The sequence below is a fragment of the Balaenoptera acutorostrata genome, chromosome 3 (genome assembly GCF_949987535.1).
Source record: "Balaenoptera acutorostrata chromosome 3, mBalAcu1.1, whole genome shotgun sequence".
In the NCBI taxonomy this organism is placed as follows: domain Eukaryota; kingdom Metazoa; phylum Chordata; class Mammalia; order Artiodactyla; family Balaenopteridae; genus Balaenoptera; species Balaenoptera acutorostrata.
Genome location: NC_080066.1, coordinates 153,144,594 through 153,164,730, shown reverse-complemented (window position 1 = coordinate 153,164,730; position 20,137 = coordinate 153,144,594).

Genomic DNA, 20,137 nt, shown 5'->3' with positions numbered 1-20,137 from the left:
GCCTGCTCCGTAAGGGTCTGGTTTCAACAATTCTGACGGAGATCCCGCTACACCTTGAAAGTTCTGTTGTTTTGGCATCCAAGCTGTGTATTCCAGACAGCCTCTCATACTCGGAAGCAGCACGAAACTCTTTTGTCAGATCATATCTTGAGTTTTGGCTCGAAAAATATCGTTGGGGATTAACTATGGGAGAATGAATTAAAAAAAAAGCAAAACTCCAGTCCTGACTTTTGGGGGTCAGGCTGGGCTTAGGAGCTTGGCATGGTGGGAAAAGGGGGCCAAGACAGTGGTTGGCACAAGGATATGGAGAACTTCGGAAGCAGAGCCAGAGACTCTGAGGACTGAGGCCCAGGAAAGCCTGGCACAAGTAAACGCTGGGTATTTAACCAGGAACAGTCGCTCTGTTTTTCTCAGCCTTGGCAGTAAGTCAGGGCAACAAGCAGTTCTAGCAGGGTCCACATCCTTCCTATTGTCTCCACCCCAGCCTCACTCCTCATCCCAAACATCTGCTTCAGATTTGGGCCCTTTCCTTCTCCCTGATTGCTGTACCAAACCACGGGTGGCAAGGGTGAGGGGTCTGCAGGTGTGGGACAAGGAAGAAGAGGAGGAAGACTCTGGGAAAAGCTTCTGAAACAGAAAGGTTCTGTTTCAGGTGCTGCAGAAGGGTCTGACTTTTTTTTTTTTTTTTTTTTTTAATGTGCCTATATATCACCAAAATCTTACCAGTAAGTTGTTTCCCTCTCCGGGTAGAGGGAGCAACCAAGGGAGGGAATTGGGACCAGCTGGGGAAATCTCCGGGCATCACATGGCCTGCTTTTCAAAGGCAGGTCAGAGTCACTGCAGAGGGAACAATAGATTAGTTCCCACAACGAGCAGTCGAGTGGTCGGGAGGTGCTAACGAGGTATTAAACACCTCTTCTCCGGTGAGCAGCTGCGATGACAGTCTGTGAGCCAGAGCAGCAGAGCTAGCCTAGGACTGGAAGCGGCAGGAGAGAAGAAACAAGCCAGTGCTAGCGGTCAGTCACAGAAGCCTCAGAAGTCTCACTAGAAGGGACCTAAGTTTCTCTGGTACTTGCCCTGAAATCCCAATCCATTTTAAGTGACAGGAACACCCCAAGAGAGAACGCTGGGACATCTAAGGGAGTAATCTCAAAACTCTTGTAAAAATAACAATAGCCAGCATCTAACACTGTGCCTTGCCCTGTTCTAAGCACTGCCTATATTAACTCATTTAATCTTCACATTGGTCTACAAGGTAAAGACAATTACTATTCCCATTTTACAGAAGAGGAAAATGAGGCACAGAGAAGCATCTCGCCAAGGTAACATGTCCAGTGATGTGTTTAGGTGTCAAGCGGGCCCTAACACCTTGTATCACACAAGGTCAAAGGAAGTGGAGTTTGGGGGCAGGACAGTCAAATCCAGTGTTCTGTTCATCCTCCAAACCAGAGACAGATCGTGTGGGCTCTGATTTCTGGGACCACAGGGAGCCCGTCTGGCAGGCACTTCTCCATCCAGCCCCACTGCTCTGTGCCTCCTCAGGCTTCTGCTGCCCTTTGAGCCTTTGCTTTCTACCTCCGCCTGCAGAGCAAGTGGCACCCCTCCATCTCCAGACCCAAATCAGCTGGAGGAGGTTCCTCAGGAAGTTGCCTGGGCTCCTGGCCCCTAGCGGGGAGTGGAAGAGGAGCTAAAGTGCAGGAGCTGGCCAAGGTCCGCAGACCAGGAGTCCCATTAAACTTCAAAGCTGTGGGGTAGGAGCCAAGCCCATCATTTGGCCTCACTGACATCCAGCTCACCCTGGTAGGCCTCTGTCTTGCATAGTGACAGGCTGCAGGCCTCTTCCAGCTGCTGCTGCCAGGACTATGCCAGAGCCCACTTTCCACTTTATGTGGTTGCAGCCCCTTTCCACCAAGAGGGAAGAGTGCGCTGGTCCTAGGAGGCCCACCTGACTGGCCGGGGGCCCGAGGACAGCGGCTCTGCAGCCATGGGGAATGTGGTCTGACCAGGCCCAGCTCATCCTGCCTTCCAGCCTTTGCTTATATTGTGGCTCCAGGAGGACTGCTGCCCTTCTCGTTCCATCCAGCGTCCCCGTCCTTCAGACCTAGCTCGTGTCAGAGAATGTGAGGATTCATGAAAATGTGTGGAAAGCGCTAGCAGAGTCTGACACATATTAAGCCTTAAAAAAAAAAGAGAGAGAGAGGTATCATCATCATCATTAACAATGGTAAACCGATATCCACAGCTATCTTTGGCTTTATTGTGGATTTGAAGTTGGAAGGTCTGGGTTCAAATCCTGACCTTGCCACTTCTTGGTTGAATACTCTTTGGGTAAATTGCTCAATCTCTCTTAACTAGAAAAGACGGATTCTAACACCCACACAGTGAACTCCACAGAGGGAGTATGAAGCTCGGATAAGATAAAGGATGTGAACAATATTTTGTAAATCACAGAACCTGCTACAAATGCTGGCATTGCCTTCCTTACCTCCACTGGCTCACAGGGAGCTCTGGCGCTGGTGAACCTCCTGCCCGCACCATGTCTGTCCCTTGGGATGATCTCATCCCTGCTACTGGCCTAGCCTGTGGGTGGCTAAATCCATTTGTCCTTCTAGCCAACAAAAACAAGCGTGGAATTCTTTCAGAAGAAACTTTGGTTTCAAAATTAAGGAGGTAGGGACTTCCCTGGTGGTGCAGTGGTTAAGAATCCGCCTGCCAATGCAGGGGACACAGGTTCGAGCCCTAGTCCGGGAAGATCCCACATGCCGCAGAGCAACTAAGCCCATGCGCCACAACTACTGAGCCCACGTGCCTAGAGCCCGTGCTCTGCAACAAGAGAAGCCACCTCAATGAGAAGCCCGCGCACCGCAACGAAGAGTAGCCCCTGCTCCTCACTGCAACTAGAGAAAGCCCGCACACAGCAACGAAGACCCAACACAGCCAAAAATAAATAAATAAATACATTTTTTTTTAAATTAGGAAGGTAAATGAAACCAAGAAAATGCAAAAGAAGAGGAGCAAGTGGACTTGCAAATACTAATGTCTCCTGCTATGAAGTCCAACCTCAGGGGCCAAATTCATTGTGAGCCCTGACCACAGGCCTCAGCCTTGCCTGGTGGATTTGGGGTTGAAAAGCACCAAAGAAAAAGAGAGCCCAGAACAACAGCGAACCACACTACAAACACACACACACACACACACGCACACACACACACAGTGGGGCTAAAACACACAGACCTTACAATGTTATGTGTCTGAGCCTCAAGTGAGTCCGGCCACCGAAGGCAGATGTCCTGAGAAGCTAACAAGGTACACTTAAGGCCTCTCACTTGCACGAGCCCTTTCCAAGTTTATGTATTTTTTCAAGGTCATAGATTTTATAATACTTGCTAAAGTAAGATTTTTTAACTATAGTAGGTTTAGAACACTGTCTCCACCCCAGTTTCTCCTCTGTCACGCCTCCCTTTGTGTCAGTGGGGGGAGGTGGCTGTAGCATTTGGAGGTGTGACTAAGGGAATTTGAGTTGGGGATATATTCAGTTGGGTTTACTGTCATATATTCATTGGTTATGTTGGGAAAACATCCATTTCGGTCATATGTAACATTTATGTCATGTAATATATTTACTGCTAGCCAACCTGGTTAGAAATGGCTTTCTGGAATATTCCCACTGCACGTTCTGGGGGTATTCTCACCTGATGCCGTGACAGGTGCAGGGCCAGAGCCTTATCACATCTGGCACCGGAAGTCTGCAGGCGGGAGGAGAGAAACAAGGGTTGAGATGGATGGAGCAGAAGCCAGTCTGTGAGAAATTCTTCCACTCCTCAGATGGTCAAAGCATATTGAGGTTTTCTGTTGCCTGAAGCTTATAAAATTTGGGGAGCCTGCTTTAAGAAAAAGAATACAAAATTAGGTATGAATGAGAATATTTACTTAGAATAAGAAAAAGAATCACAAGTTACAAAATTTAAAAAAGCTAGTAAATACCACAAACATCACGAAGTCCAGAAAAATAATCCAGACCAGCATCTGGATGTGCCCCTGCCAGTGCTGTGTGTAGATCTGCCACTTCTCCTCTGATGGGATGTGGGCAGAGGGACAGTAAAGACAACTTCAGCTTACCCATTTAGGGTTCCCAGGAACGGAGAAAGGTGGCAATAATTAAATAGAATTTTATGCCATCTTTTGGCACCCTGTGCAGGCCCCTGGAGGGAGGACACAAACACTCCTGAATCCAGTGGCTCAGACAGTTTCCTGAATTGAGGGCTGAGAACTACAGGCCAGCATCCCACGGCACTGGCCTTTGCCATGTTCAAATGCAGGGAGCAGAGATTTCCTCCGAGTTAGAAGGCTACTGTGACTGATTCCTTAGGAACTTGGGAGGACCTGCCTAGGCCAGAGGGTGGCTCTGCAGGAAGACTGGGTCACACAGCTTAGGGGACAACTCCTAATGTTTACTTGTCACTTCCCTGTGTCTTAAATCGTGTCCCTTAAAAGCAGACCCTGCAACGAGGATTTGTGTGAAAGTGAAATTCTTAGGAGTCTTCCGCAGGAGTGGGGGAGGGAGACTGAGAAGAGAGAGAGGCCAAGCGAGGGTGTGATATCAAGCAAGAGGTCACGGTGGTGGGGAGGGCGGGGAGTGGTTCAGTGTGCAGGGAGCTTGGAAGATGGAGGCGTTTATATGCCTCACTCAGAGCCGTTGTCGGTTAGGGCTGCCTGGGGCCCGAGGGAAGCAACTTCCCAGGCACTTCCCTGACCTCCATGCAGGCAGCCAAAGCAGGTTCCAGCAGCCTGGGACAGGTGCTGGCAGCGGGGGATGGGGGTGGGGTGGGTCCTGAAGTGATACGGGGACCTGAGGACACGTGGGCAGAGCACCGACAGCATACGCTATGCCCATGCCCTGTCTGCTGCTACTAACCACTTCAGCTGCCTGGTCCTTATCTGTGGTTTGTTTTCACTACCAGTTACCATGTATTGATCTCAGTGACTCCTCAAAACAGCCCCATTATCGCCCCCACTTCATGGGTGAAGCAACTGAAGTCAGAGACAGCAGCTGTGACCTGCTCCAGGCCCTTCCTGGCTGCCACCCCAGGTCTTACCACCCCGTTTGCTTCCTTCAGGAGCTAAGGCACCCTGTCTGGTTTGTGCACCACTCCTACACGCTGCCTAGTGCAGCATCGGCACGAAATAGGTGCTCAATGCATAAAGGATTCCAGAACAAAGGGCTCAGCCGGGGACCATGTCTCATGAAACAGCACTGTGGTGATGCCCCCTTGGTGCCAGCCCTGTGCCAGGGACTACAGAGTGCCCCTGGGGCCTGGAGCAAATGCCTCAGGGCAAAGGCAGCCCTGAGCAGAGGCTTGGAGAGTGCCAGGCTGATGGGCCCCAGCTGTATTCTGATAGCACCCTCATTCGCATCTGCAGCAGCATTTGTGAAATTGCCCTCTAAACAATTCCAGTCTCCTGGGAACGACAGCAGCCTATTTTGGGATGGTTTTCAGTGTGTCCCTCGAGTTCCCCCGAAAAGTTGTGTCACATTCTCAGCCTGTACATGAGTTTAACGTTAGTGTGTGGGACCATTAGTGGTCTCTGGAACGTGCCACAAGTGGTCCCAAGATCCTGCCTGAGAGCTCAGAGGGCTGTGGACAGCCTCATAAAGGAAAGTAAGGCAACTGGAGGTGGAGCCCATATCAACTGGATAAAGTATTTAGACTGTACACAAGCCAACGAAAAAGCACATTTGCCTTTGGAGGCTGTCTGAGGCCCTGCAGGGGTTGAAAGGGAAGAGCAGTGAGGAATATAAAACACCCCATTCCGTCCTGCTTGCAGTGACCATGGTGCCCGGCTGTGCTGCCTCTCCCTGCTGCTGGAGTGGGTAGGGTCTGGGCCAGGAGGGAGAGAGAGATGTTACACTGAAGGGAACCTCAAGCTGGGGAGGGGCTGCAGCCGAGCTGCTCTTGCAGGCTCGGGAGCTCCAGGCTGGTTGCCACCTGCCCTCCCCAACTCAGACTAAATATCCAGCCCTGCGGGTAAGTGAGAAATTCTTGGCCTCTGTCTGCCCGGGCCTCCCTGGCTTAAAATCGCTTTCCTTCATGGAACAGGGGCTGCCGTCTGCCCTTGGCCTGTTCTTCCTATTCCTCACTCTGCGGGCTCAAGCTGATTGGCAGACTTATCCAAGCATGGAGGGTAGGGGCACTGCCCTTGGGAAGCAGCCAGGAAGAGTGAGGGAGTGAGATCCAGAGATCGAGCACAGACATGGAGTCAGAGACTGTCTGAGAGCAAGAGACAGGGTAAGACAGGCAGTGACATGAAGACAAAGAGATGGAGTGAGAGAAACAGAGAGAGACTGCGAGACAGAAAAAGAGACAGAAGCAGAGAGAGGCAGAGGAGAGGTGGGGAAACAGACATATCGCATAGGACTGCCAGAGAAAGAGAAATGCAAATGAAGAAGAGAGAGAAGAGGGGGCAACAGCTGAGCAGACTAACTGGGCCCTGAGCTGGGGCTCCCACATCTGAGCGCAGCCTTGCCCATCAGCCTTCCGCAGGGACAGGAATGAGTTCTCCAAGGTGGGCCTTAGTGGATGGAGCGGGGACTTCCCACATCCCCACATCTGCTTCCCATCTGCATCCCACTCATGGTGGATTTGCATCCCCAGGCTTTTTCTCCAGAGCCACAATCCATTCAAAACAAACCTCGGCTTTTCATTTGTAGCTGCAAATCCATGCAGAAATCTGTGGCTCTCTTGAGTTGTAGGGGGCCCCGCAGGGCTCTGGCAGTGCCAGTGCAGAACCAGGGAAGGGGAGGAGAGGCTGGAGGAGTGGAAGAGAGGTACTGGCCCCCTGGCTCTGACCTGGAGAGGACTTGGAGTCCATGCTGAAAGGCTTTTGGGAGGCGCCCAAGACCACCAGACCTCCTGGGCCCCTCCCCAGAGGCTGTACCTGCTGTGCTGGTGACATGGCCAGCTGTCCTTTCCACATCTAGGGGAGAGATACACCAGAGCAGAGCCCTCAGCCATCAAGAAGACTGACCACGTCAAAGCAAGATGCACAAAGTTCTTGATGAATGACACCTATATTAAAAAAAAAAGTTTTAAAAGCTAATAAATGGGCTCTGTAAAAGAGTCCGGGCCCAAGCCCCAGCATCTGTCTCCTTCATGTCATTCTGCCATGGTAGCTACCTATCCTCTCCTGTTTCCTTTCTCTGCTCCTCCCTTCTCTGGGCGCACCCCCTCTAGGGCTTTTTGATCCTTCTATCACATCACTCCAGTCCTACTACTGCCTCTCCTCATTAGTCCATTCATTTAGTCATTCACTCACTCATGCCACCATTCATTCAATAATTCACATATTCAACCACTGATTTCTTCATTCAGCGTTCCCTGAGCACTGCCCTAGGCTTACAGTCCAGTTGCTGTGGATTGAATGTTTGTGTCCCCCAAGTATTCATATGTTGGAGCCCTAATCCCCAGTGTGATGTTACTTGGAGGTGGGTTTGAGAGGTAGTTAGGTTTAGAAAAGTTCTCAAAAGTAGAGGTCCCATGATGGAATTAGTGTCCTTATAAGAAAAAGAAGAGACCAGAGCTCACTCACCCTCTCTCTCTGCCATGTGAGGACACAGCAAGAAGACGGCCATCTGCAAACCAGGAAGAGGGCTCTCACCAGACACTGAATCTGCTGGCTCTTTGATCTTGGACTTCCCAACCTCCAGACTGTGAGAAATCAATTTCTACTGTGGTATTTTGTTATGGCAGCCCGAGCTGACCAAGACACCAGTCAGTCAAAGAGGCAAATCATATACTGAGTGAAAGTTAACAGGAGAGGGGTTAGAGGACAGCACAAGAAATGTCGTAAGTCAAGGTATGATGATGAAGTAGTTTAGACAGCAAGTTCTCTAGAATTTTGGAGAAGGGAGATGAAAATTTTGTCAAAGGAAGTGGAAGTTTGGGTTCCCCTGGTCTCCCTTAGGATATGGCTTCTACCAGGACATGGAGGAGGAGAGCTCCAACATCCTCAAGTCAGCCCTGAAGCTGCCCAGGCCTAGAGTTACAGGAAGACCCCAGGGACAAATTAGGTAATGAAGGGGGACCTCCTAAGGTGTGAGTCTCAGTGTGACTCCTGAGGTTGCCCGCGGCACTCTCCCACTGACCATCAGGGACTGCTCAGGGCTCCCTCAGTCCTGCTGGAGAGGAGGGGCAGGGCCACAAGAGGCAAGACTGAAGGCTGGGAATTCAGCCAGACTTGCCTCCAAGGAGAGGCTTGGGCAGAAGAGTTTGGGGGGTGGGAGGGTCTAGGTGAGCAGCGGGGAGAGACTCCAGCTCTGGAGGATGGGGGAGGGGAGGCTGATTACTGCCCTGGGGCAGGGCTTTCCTGGGGAGGAAGCAGGGGTGGGTGGGCCAGGGGTGGGAAGCGGGGTGGAGTGGAGATATGTGTGTGTGGGGGGTAGGGGTTGGTGGTTTACACCTGGGGACAAGGCAGGAGATGAAGAAGTGCTCGGATTAGGAGCAGGGACTCAGAACAGCGTCCAGCTTCCTGCTTAGGCATCAGCTTTCTCGGGGATTGAAGTAAACTCAGGACTTCCTCAGTAATGAGTAGTAAAAGGGAATGTATTTGCTGTGTACCTGAAGAGTGCAGATTAGGACAGACTTCAGGCCCATTCTCGACATCATCAGGACTTGGTTTCCCTCCACTCTTGGCTCCACCCTATGGCAGTGGCTTATTCTCAGGCCAAGTCCCCTGCCCGCCGGCTCTTTGCCCACAGGTTCTAACCGTTAGGAGCCCCAGTGCAAAAGTCTCTCTGGTGTTGACTGGGTGTGTCCTTGCCTCAACCAATCCCCGTGGCTAAGACAATACAATGCTTTGATTGGTTAAGACCTCCATCCCATGATACCTTGGGGAAAATTACTTTCACCAGAAAAATGTGAATGGTTTTGAAACACAGTTGTCCCCAACCCCTCACTACTGTCTTAAAAAAGTATTACAATCTCGTGTAGGGTTGGATTATTTTTATTCCAGGAGAATGTAAGCTCCATAAGAACAGACTTTGTCACTTTTGTTCAGTGTCGGAAACCCAGCACAACAGTGCATGCTACAATGCTCAATAAATAACTGCTGAATGAATTCACCGGGCTGAGTTAATTGCTGTAAACGCCAGACTCCTGGCTAGTGATTATTCAATGTTTAGTGTACCATAGACTGTTCTAAGCAGTTTAAACATTTAAACTCATTTAGCTATTACACAATTCCATGGCAAGTACTGTTATTATCACCTGCCTTTTACTGATGGGGAAATAGAGGCACAGGGAAGTTACGCAGCAAGTGGCAGACCTAGACTTCAGACCCAGGCATATGGTTCCAGCACATGTGTTCGTAAGCACTACCTCATCTGCTCGGTAGATGTGGAAAGTCCATGAGTTGGATTTTCAGGGCAGACAAATTTCCCAGACTATAATTTCTACAGATACTGTTTCTTTTCTCTTCAGGTTAAAAGTTCCTTCAGCTTTCCTTGATCCTCATAGGGCAGTGGAAGTGAGTGATTCTGTGGGACTTGGGAACAGTTCCTGTTCCTCCTTCTAGCTGAAAATTGAGCTGGATACAGCTTCCTAGTTGGGGAATCACAGAGGGGCTGAGTTTCTATACATGCACCTTCTTTTTCATTCTGTCATTCAGTCATTCAAAAAGATTTACTGAATCAGATGAGACTGGAACATCTTGTCATGCTAGAAAATAAGGAAGTGTTTGGAAAAGGATGGGGCATGGCAGAAGGACAAGAAACCAACTTGTGGGAGTTTCCAGTGGGCGGAGCAATTTGAACAACAAAATAAAATAATAGTAAGACTGGATTATAACCCATAGAATAAAATAAGTAGCCATAGCCATGAGTCCCTACTGAAGTTAAAAAAAATATTGAAAAAAAAATGAGGAAGAAGGAACAGCTCTTCTTTATAGAAGAATTCCAATTAATAAATATAGAAGTAATGAGGGAAATACAAAGTCACCATTAGGCAAACACAATAGTAATAATCATAGGCAAGATTCACCAGTGATGGATGCTAAAATCAGTGGGAAAAAGTTTGAGGAGAATCAGGACATTTGCATAGTTTCAAAAAATCTCCCCCTACCGAGATACTTACTAATTACAAAGGGAAGGAGAGTAGTGATTTTTACAGTAGAGAAACAGTTGAGAAACCCGGCAGACACAAGCTTAACCAAGTGATCAAGTTTAACATCATCAGTAATAGACATGTCCTCATGTGATGAGGAGGGTCCAGCATCACTTCCGTGGTATTCTTACCCAAAATGAATAACCTCAATATAATCACAAGAAAACATCAGACATACTCAAGCTGAGAGACAGACTTAAAAAATAACTGAGGGGCTTCCCTGGTGGCACAGTGGTTGCGAATCTGCCTGCCAATGCAGGGGACACGGGTTCGAGCCCTGGTCTGGGAAGATCCCACATGCCGCGGAGCGACTAGGCCCGTGAGCCACAATTACTGAGCCTGCGCGTCTGGAGCCTGTGCTCCGCAACAAGAGAGGCCGTGATAGTGAGAGGCCCGCGCACCGCGATGAAGAGTGGCCCCTGCTCGCCGCAACTAGAGAAAGCCCTCGCACAGAAACGAAGACCCAACACAGCCATAAATAAATAAATAAATAAAATTTAAAAAAAAAAAAATAAATAACTGAGGAGCACTCATTAGAAGAGTTAAGGTTGGGACTTCCCTGGTGGCACAGTGGTTAAGAATCCACCTGACAATGCAGGGAACACGGGTTCAAGCCCTGGTCCGGGAAGATCCCACACACCACGGAGCAACTAAGCCCATGTGCCACAACTACTGAGCCTGCGCTCTAGAGCCTGCAAGCCACAACTACTGAGCCTGTGTGCCACAACTACTGAGCCTGCGCTCTAGAGTCCGTGTGCCACAACTACTGAGCCCATGTGCCACAACTACTAAAGCCCATGCGCCTAGAGCCCATGATCCACAACAAGAGAAGCCACCACAATGAGAAGCCCACACACTGCAACAAAGAGTAGCCCCCGCTCGCCGCAACTAGAGAAAGCCCGTGTGCAGCAACGAAGACCCAAATGCAGCCAAAATAAATTAATTAAGTAAATAAAATAAAAGAGTTAAGGTCATGAAAAACAAGAACAGACTGAAAAACTGTCACAGATTAGAGGAGACCAAAGAGACTCAACAACTAAATGCCACAAAGGGTCCTGGAACAGAAGAACATTAGGGGATAAACCGATGAATTCGAAAAGGGTCTGTGGTTCTGTTAATAGTCTCATAACTCTGTTAGTTTACCCATGTTAATTTGCTCATTGTGCGATGGCTACATAAACTGTGACCATTAGGGGAAGCTGGTGAGGGTATGTGTGAACACTGAACTATTTTTGTAACTTTTCTCTAAGTCTAAAATTGTTTCAAAGTAAAAAGTTAAAACATATATTTATCAAGCACCTACTTACTGCCAAGCACCTGGGATACAAAAGCTTACTTGTACAAAGATAACTCTGCGGGGGACAACTCCTGCTTCCAAGTAGCAGTGTTTCTCAAACTTCAATGTGCATTCAAATCCCTGAGGATCTTGTTAATAAACAGATTCTGATCCGATGTGTCTGTGATGAGATTCTACATTTCTAACGAGCTCCCAGGTGATGCTGTTGCCGCTGGTCCATGGACCACACTTTGAGTGACAATGACTTGAAGTACAATAGGAGAGCAAAACGTGCACACACACGGCCACGATGAAAGCCGGAGAGTGCCTGTGTGGTGACGGCTGGAGGGCACGTGGGACAGGAGCCAGAGGCTTCTCACGTGGGTTCCTGCGCAGAGAAGGATCCTCCAGGCTATTCGCTCCTTGTGGCCTCAGCCTGCTTCTCAGAAGTACTGGCCACTTCTTTCCAGGCTGCCTCTGGCTGCAGCCTTTCTGGGCCAGGCCAGGCTGGAGCTAAGTGAGAAGGGACAGGTGCAGAGCTACTGACTCACTCAGAAATTCCGTCAACACCATGAGAGCCGGGCCTGGGCCTGCGGTTGCACACAAGTTCCCAGTTCGTCTGCTGGCCAGCACCAGCGTCCCTTTCCCTGGAGCCGTCCTTCGGATCAGCCCCTAGGCAAGGAAGTGCTGTGGGACACATTGGATTCAATTCCATCCCCGCCCCAGCCCCACCATTTTTATAGCTTAAGTGAAGTTCGAGCTTCTCCCTAAAATTTCTGTGAACTCCTACAGACTTGCAGACGCACAGGTCCTACTGCATTCATACTTGCTGGGGCAACCCTACCATAGTCACAGCAAAACAAAACAGCTTCCTCAGAGCAAACCGGTGGTCAGTGTGGAGATGACAGAGCAGTGGTGGGTCAATCCGACTCTGGCCAACCCTCTGCCAGGGCCTCCCAAGGGATCTGTTGCCATCATTTCTCTCCATTCTGATGCTGGACTCTCCAGGCAGACCTCACAGGTTCCGGTTCATGCTCTGAATTCTTTCTTGGACAGCCAAGTTGGCCAAATGACACTACTTCAGAGGGGAAGCAATCCCTTGTGTTCTAAGGATGGGGGACCTCCAGAGGTTGCATTTTTGAGTCCTATGAGACTTCAGGGATCATCTTCCAGCTTAAAACATCTCTCTCTTTTTTTTAAATTGGAGTATAATTAATTAACAATGTTGTGTTCGTTTCTGGTGTACAGCAAAGTGATTCAGTTATATATATATATTATATATATATATATTCTTTTTCATATTATTTTCTATTATAGTTTATCACAGGATATTGAATATAGTTCCCTGTGCTATACAGTAGGACCTTGTTGTTTACCTATTTTATATGTAGTAGTGTGTATCTGCTAATCCCAAACTCCTAATTTATCCCCCACCCCTTTCCCCTTTGGTAACCATAAGTTTGTTTTCTAAAACACGTCTCTCTTTTGCTTTACCCATTTGGTCCTTCCTTCAGGATCCTGTAGGGCCCACAGCCTCCAGACAGCTTCTTTTGACTACCACAGCACACAACATCTTCCTTCTATCCCCTGTAATGTAATTTTATTGTCAGATGCATCATCAGAGGTGTAGAGTGTAGAGGTTTCTAGGGCAGGTTCTGGACTGAGTTGTCTGGGTTCAGATCTCAGTCCTGACATTTGGGAGTTGTGTGACCTTGTTACTTAATATTTCCAGGCCTCTGTTTCATCATCTGTAAAAGGGAAACAAGAACAATTCCTATCTCATTGAATTGTTATGAAGATTAAAAGAGGTAATGTATGTAAGCTACTCAGACTAAAACCTGGCATGCAGTAACTGCTCAGTAAGTATTACTCATTAATAGCTATTGGTATCAACTACTCAATCAGTACCTAATTTTATATTGTTTTGTATCAAGGGAATCAGGGGTAACTTGGTGATGTGATCACAAGAAGAGTTCTCTTAATAATAATAATCACTGGACTTCCCTGGAGGCACAGTGGTTAAGAATCCGCCTGCCAGTGCAGGGGACACAGGTTCGAGCCCTGGTCCAGGAAGATCCCACATGCCACGGAGCAACTAAGCCCGTGCGCCACAACTACTGAGCCTGCACTCTAGAGCCCGCAAGCCACAACTACTGAGCCCACGTACCACAACTACTGAAGCCTGCGCGCCTAGAGCCCATGCTCTGCAACAAGAGGAGCCACCACAATGAGAAGCCCGAGCACCGCAACAAAGAGTAGCCCCACTCTCTGCAAATAGAGAAAGCCCGCGTGCAGCAACAAAGACCCAACACAGCCATAAATAAATAAATAAATTTATTTAAAAAAATAAGAATAAAAATAAAGCTTCACTCACATTATCTCCCAACTTCAGGAACCATTGGTCCAATGATTTACCAATGAAATACTGTGGAAAACATAATGTGTCATGAGGGTAATTTGAAATAAAGGACAAGTGCAAATACAAAGGTTTTAATGTATTGGCTTGTTTTTGGTTCTGCTTTGTTTTGTTTTGGTCAGCGTAAGTTGGAACAGAGAACTGAAAGGTACAGATTTGCCAAGGTTTTTCCATCCTTCTCCAGGAGGAAAAGTGTTATGATTCTTTCCTGAGGAAGAGCTGCAAATCTATCAGATGGAGCAGAGGGGCCAACCTGAAACCCTGCGGTGTAGAATCTGGGTAGCTTCATCAAATCCCTCCATCAGACCTTAATGAGGCCCAGAAGCCAGAGGCCCGTCAGCTGGGAGAGTTGTGCCTACCATGCACATTCTCTACGATTAGGTGGTTAAAAGCAAAGGCTAGTTTGGCTCCCAGCTCCACTGCTTATAAGCTGTGTGACATGGACAAGTTGCTTAACCTCTCTGAGCATCTGTTTCCTTATTTGTGAAATGAAGCTAATAATATATGTCTTATCGCGTACCCTTGAGGATAAAATGAAATACCATATATCAAGAGCATAGTGTCTGATACTTGGCATAACCAATAGCTATCCTTACTTTCCTTATCTTAGAACATGAAAACTGCTTTATAAACTCCTCTCTTCCCAGATTCTTGGCTTTTTATATTTTAATTTTGTTCTGTTTTCTTCTAAGTTTTCTAGATAAGCTCCTTTTGAAAAATTCTGACCATGCCTTGGCTGACCTTTGGGAAAATGAACACGTCTACCCCTAGAACCGTGAGGGCTGCCCTTTGAGCGGTCACCATGGTGGCAGCTGGAAACCTGTGGAAACTGAGGCAGGTGGTGATGGGAAACTAAGAAGTGGGCTACTTGGGATGGCGGGGAACATTTCAGATTCTGTTCTCTTCTCTCATGGGGATATGAACCTGTAGTCTTGCCTCCCCAACAGATGATAAGCCCCTTGGTTAAAATTCTTAATTACCCTGTGCCTTGGTTTCTCCATCTGTAAAACAGGAATAATAATGATGTCAACTACATAGGGTTGTTACGGGGATTAAATGAGATAATACACATAAGTGCTTAGAGCCTGGCAAATAGAGTGTGCTCAAAAATATTCACTTTTCCTCTTTTACGGCGTGGTGATGCAGAGCATTGCTGGGCATACAGTGAGGTCCCTGAGTCCTGGCTTCCACTCCCAAGAGTCGGTGCTGTCTGCCCTGACTCCCTGCAGTCTGCCCGAGGTTCAGTCCCACCTTGTTGATCCAATTGGGAAATGATGTTGAAAGCAGGTGATGCTGTCTGAGGACTCTGAATTGTTTCTGGACCTTGTGTCAGCAGTGTTAAAGGAAGCCAGGTTACAGCCACACTTAACGAGGAAAACAGAAGCTAAGTGCCTGCCAGAGGGCAACGGAGCGTAGAACACCAGCCCTTCCTCCAGAGGAGACGCTGTCTGCCTGGGCTCTTGGCTGAGGTGTGTTGTGAGGTCTGACTTCCCTCCTTCTGTTTTCTTTTTAAAAGAGAATAACTTTCCCTACCTCAGGCCCTCACCACCCACTCTCCAGCCCGGCCTCTAGCTTGGAAATGGGGTTTAAAACCATGGCTAACTAAATGATAGCTTACTAAGATCGTTCTTTCGTTTCATCATTCAATCCTTTCTACAGTTCTACGAGGTAGGTCTTATTCTTTTTTTTTTTTTTTTTTTTTAAACTCTGCCTACTGGACACCACCTCTTGGATGTCCCATTAGCATGTCATGGTCTAGAAGTATTCATCCCATTTTTACAGAAGGGGAAGTGGAGTCTCAGAGAAGTAAGTTGTGGTCTTCACTGAAGGGCACACAGCTAAAATGGGGAGCAGCTAGGGCTTGAAGCCAGGCCTCTGACCCCTGCTCCCTCGCTCCCCTGTACCTGCCTTCCTCCGGAGGAGGATGGCAGGTGCCCGCTGCTCACAGAGCAGGAGGGGAAAGTGGGAAGGAAGGAGGCTGATGTGGCGTAGTTCTGCCTCAGGCCAGCCTTGGCTGACGTAACCGCCTTCAGGCCCCAAGGGACTCCTTGCCCTACGGCGCCTCCTGGTCTGGCCTGGGTGTGACTGCTTCTGCCTCCTCCTCCATCTTCACAGCCTTCTCACAGGCCTGACTTGCTTGCGCTTTGGGCCCTTGCAGGCCTGCAGAGGGCTCGGCCGTGCCTGTGCTGCCTGGTCCTGCTGGGGGGCTCTTGGTCCAGCTGCTGTCTCCAGACTGGCGGCTGCTTTTGGCTTCTGCCCCAGGAGCTGCGGAGGCCAGCAAGGGTCACGAGAGAGGCCAGACTCCGGGGTTAATTAGATGAGGACTGGCTGGATTGGGGCAGGAAAATCCCCACCTCAGCTCAGATCCCTGCCATGCACCCCTTTTCCCATCACCAGCTTCTACTTCTACTTCCTTTCAGGCCCCTCCTCCCCGAAGCCCTCCCCGAACCCCTCTTGGTGCAGCTCTGCAGCAAGAGCCAGCTGAATGCTTTCCTATCCAGCCTGTCTTCCCTGGTAGATGCCCTTCTAGGCCAGGGCAGTAGCTGTACAGGTCAGGAGGCGCCTCTGTTCCCCAGGGCTTGGGAAAATACCCCACATCTGACCCTGACCCCCGGGTGGAGAGGAATGTTGAGGCCGGAGCTTGAGTGGGATCTGCTGTCCTGGCAGGCGGCCTTTCCCTGCCTCGGGTTGAGTGATGGGGAAGGGCCCAGGGGGTCAGAGACTCTGGCAGCACGGGGGGATAGTTTGAGAGCCCCAGGGGCAGGCAAGGGACAAAATCCCATCCTTGGGGACCATCCCCCATGCCAGACGCCGGACTGGCTCTTGAGGCTCCTTCTTGAAACATTAAGATATGCAGTGTTCTTGGACCCTGTCCCTAGATCACACCCGGCCAGTCTTCTCTCCAGGGAGGCTGGGATAGGTGCCCAGAGTTAACAGAGAGGACCCTGGGGGTGTATGACCATCAAGTCTCACTCTTCGCATCTGAAAATGGCAAGTAGGGCTGGGTTAGTGGTTTCCAAGCCATGTTCTGATAAGCTGTGTGGTTCCTCTGAGATGCCTCAGAGGCCACAAGTCAAGGGGCTGAGTGTGTGTTGGGGGGTGAGGAGGCAGGGGTGGGCCCCTTTTCAGCCAGAGCAGCTCCCCAGTTTCATTTTCATCCTTGAGCTGGCCCATGAGGCCCTGTGGTCCGGTCCCTGCATCCCTCTGTCTTCATCCGAGCTACCCTGCTTGCCTGGCTTCACCACAGCCATCTGCAGTTTCCTCCGACACAAGGGCTTTCTTGCCTCTGGGATTTCTCTTGTAATATGTCTTGTCTGGACCACCATTTCTCTACCTCTTTGCTTATTTCCTATGCACCCTTCAGATCTCAACTCAAAAGTCACTTCTTTGGGGATGCCTTCCCCAACGTCTCTCAAGGCTATGTTAGGCCCCCTAGCTGCATACATCTTTTTCATAGCTCTACTCCAATTGTAGCTCTTTATTGAGTTACAATTATTTGTTCAACGTCTGCCTCTCCCAGCAGACTGTAAACTCACGAGGGCAGGAATCAGGTCTGTGATGCTGCTGCTGTGCCCCCTAGCGCAGCGCCTGGTACCCAGTAGCCACTCAGTAAATATTTGTTGAATGCTAAAATACTGCACAAAGGTTCTTGCTAATCTTTGAAAAAGTTTGGGAAGTGCTGACCTACAGGCTCCTTAGGCCTGGTCCAGTTTTGCATTTACATCTTGAAAACTTGGATGCAGTTACTTTCACCACCAAAATATTTAATGGGCCCCGCCACAATTAAAACCTTACCTGGCCTTTTCTTAACTTCCAGGGTGCCCAGAAGGGAGTGATGTGGACTGTAACGGGAAGAAAAATAAAGGAATCCCAAGAAAGGCAGGGCAAGAGCCCCTCCCCGCACCAGCACTGGAGAAGCAGGTTGGGGTGGGGAGGATAGCCATGCGCAGGACCCAGGATTGAGTCCCAGGGCACACCTGTCCCATATCCATCAAGCTGCCTTGTGGGGGAGGGGTGGGCAGCCCCTCAGGCCACAGTGACCACAGCTCTCAGGCCAGCTGTTTGCTTGCCTTTGAATCAGTGGCTGACCCCATGCTGTCCCCAGCCTGTTCCAAGCAGTTGGGGAGACTTCCAAGCATGTCTTTTGCAGGCCAGATATGTGTCCACTGGCTGTGAATTCTTGCATGGAGAACAGGTGGGTGGTAATTATTCTAGCAGGAGCCTAGCATGACTGGAAGCTAAGTAGACAATTCTGTCGAGCTCTGAAGAACAGAAAAACAGCATTCTTTCTCTGAGCTTGCTTTTATAGGGAGAGAGGAAGATGGAATCTAGGGCTGGAGCAAGAGCCTTGGTCCCCATGGCAGATTCTGGAGTGTCCTGCAATTTCCTATACTCCACCCCATTCATCTCCCTCCTCTGTAAATAGACATGCCATGTGTAGTGAACATCTGTTGTATGCATATGCCCAGCACTCCTTCTCCTTCCTTAGATAACGGAAACTCAACTTTCCTTTGGGGAACTCTGCCTTGCCAATTCCAGGCATTCCTGGTGGGGCTGTCAGCCATGGGGACCCTCCCACCCATCCACCCCAAAGGGTGGGCACAGGACCCCAGGTACGTCCATCAAACTCTCTCCTAGGGAATTTGAATCTGGGATGGAGTCGCTACTGACTACAGAAGGCAGTTAGCTTAGAATCATCCAAAGCCATCCAGCCCATGGGTTCCTGCCACACGGGCTCCCATAGCTGCCCTGGTCTCTGGCTTCCCAGGCCTGGCTGTTGATCACCTCCTTCAGGACCCTGTATCTTTCCAATAAATTCTTTTTCCCCAGTTAAGTTTACTAGAGTCGGCTTCTAGAACTTGCAGTCAAAGCTGATGTGTAGCCCATATTCTTGTACCTCCCTGCTTTTCTAGCCCCTCCCCTTCCTCTCAACCCACCTGCAGACCCGTTTTCACTTTCCACACCCTGAAAAACTTTATGCTGCCAACCATTTTCTCCTATCCAGGTCTGCTCTCAGGAAATGGTCTACACCCATCATTACATTTCAGAGTGAATGAAAACGTTGTCTTGCTCGTCTAAGAGAAGATGGATTTCCAGCCCTGTGTCTAAGTGTTCACTGAATGCCTTTGTCTCTTGTTTCAAGAATGAGAGGTATTCATGAAGAGGTGGAAGAGATATTTTGGGAACAGAGTGGGCCTTCCCCCAAACACCCTGAAATGGGTCCTGACCACTTCTCGCTGGCACTCATCACTTGCATGCAGTGGGAACTGCCTTCTCCAGTAAATGCTTATATCTGCCCTCCACAAGTATCATGTTAAGTTTTGTCCCCACTGGAGTTACCTGCTTCAAGCGGTAAGATCTTGATTCAATGCAAATGAGCACCTACAGTGTGCAAGACCCTCAACCATTTGTATCCAGGATACAAATGTGCTTAGTTGTTGATGGTGGTCTTGTTGAGCAAACAGACTGCACCCCACCATGTCTCCTACAGGAGCTGAATGTTGTTGGAGAGCTGAGCTAATGGCCCTGGGACCACAAAGGAGGGAGGACGGCAGAGAGGAGGGGCCCACCATCTAATCCACGCGGCTTCTCTCTCTTGGTTTGTGTATAAATTAGGATTCTTCGCTTGCAAGCAACAAAAAGGACTCTGACTAATTTGTACATTAAAAAAAAAAAAAGGAGAAGAATGGGGTTACCAGAAAGATTTTAGGAGCAAACAGAATAGATATAAGAACTGAACAGATAAGTATCAAGAAGGTCAGGAATCTAGGCAGGGACGGGACTCTGAGGCCCAGAAACTCCTTGGAGTATGTCTGTTTTGGGAGCTGCCATCGGGTATTCCAGTTATAAACCGTGTGTCTCTGGGTCAAATCATGAGAGAGAATCTGATTGGCCAATTTTGGGTCATGTGCCCCCTGGCAGGTATTGTAATTGGCTGCCCCATCAGAATGATCTAGAAAATGGAAGCACAGTTACCATTTAAAGGAAACGGAATGCTGATAGCAGAATAAGAGAGAGGAGGGATGCTGGGCAGAGGAAATGACAAAGCTCTCCTTAGTCATAGGCCTGTCTGCTGGATCCACCTTTGACTTGGGCTGTACCCACGGCAACCAGAGGCTGAGCAAAAGGCTGTAACCAATGAAAATCATGTTGTATAGAGCAGACTCAGTTGCAGGTGGATAAACTAGAGACAGGAGGTGACTTGTCCCTGGTCACAGCCTCGGTTCTAACGGGCAGCCAGTGCTGAACGAGGAGCACACAGAAAGTCAGGCTGGACCCACAGGCTTC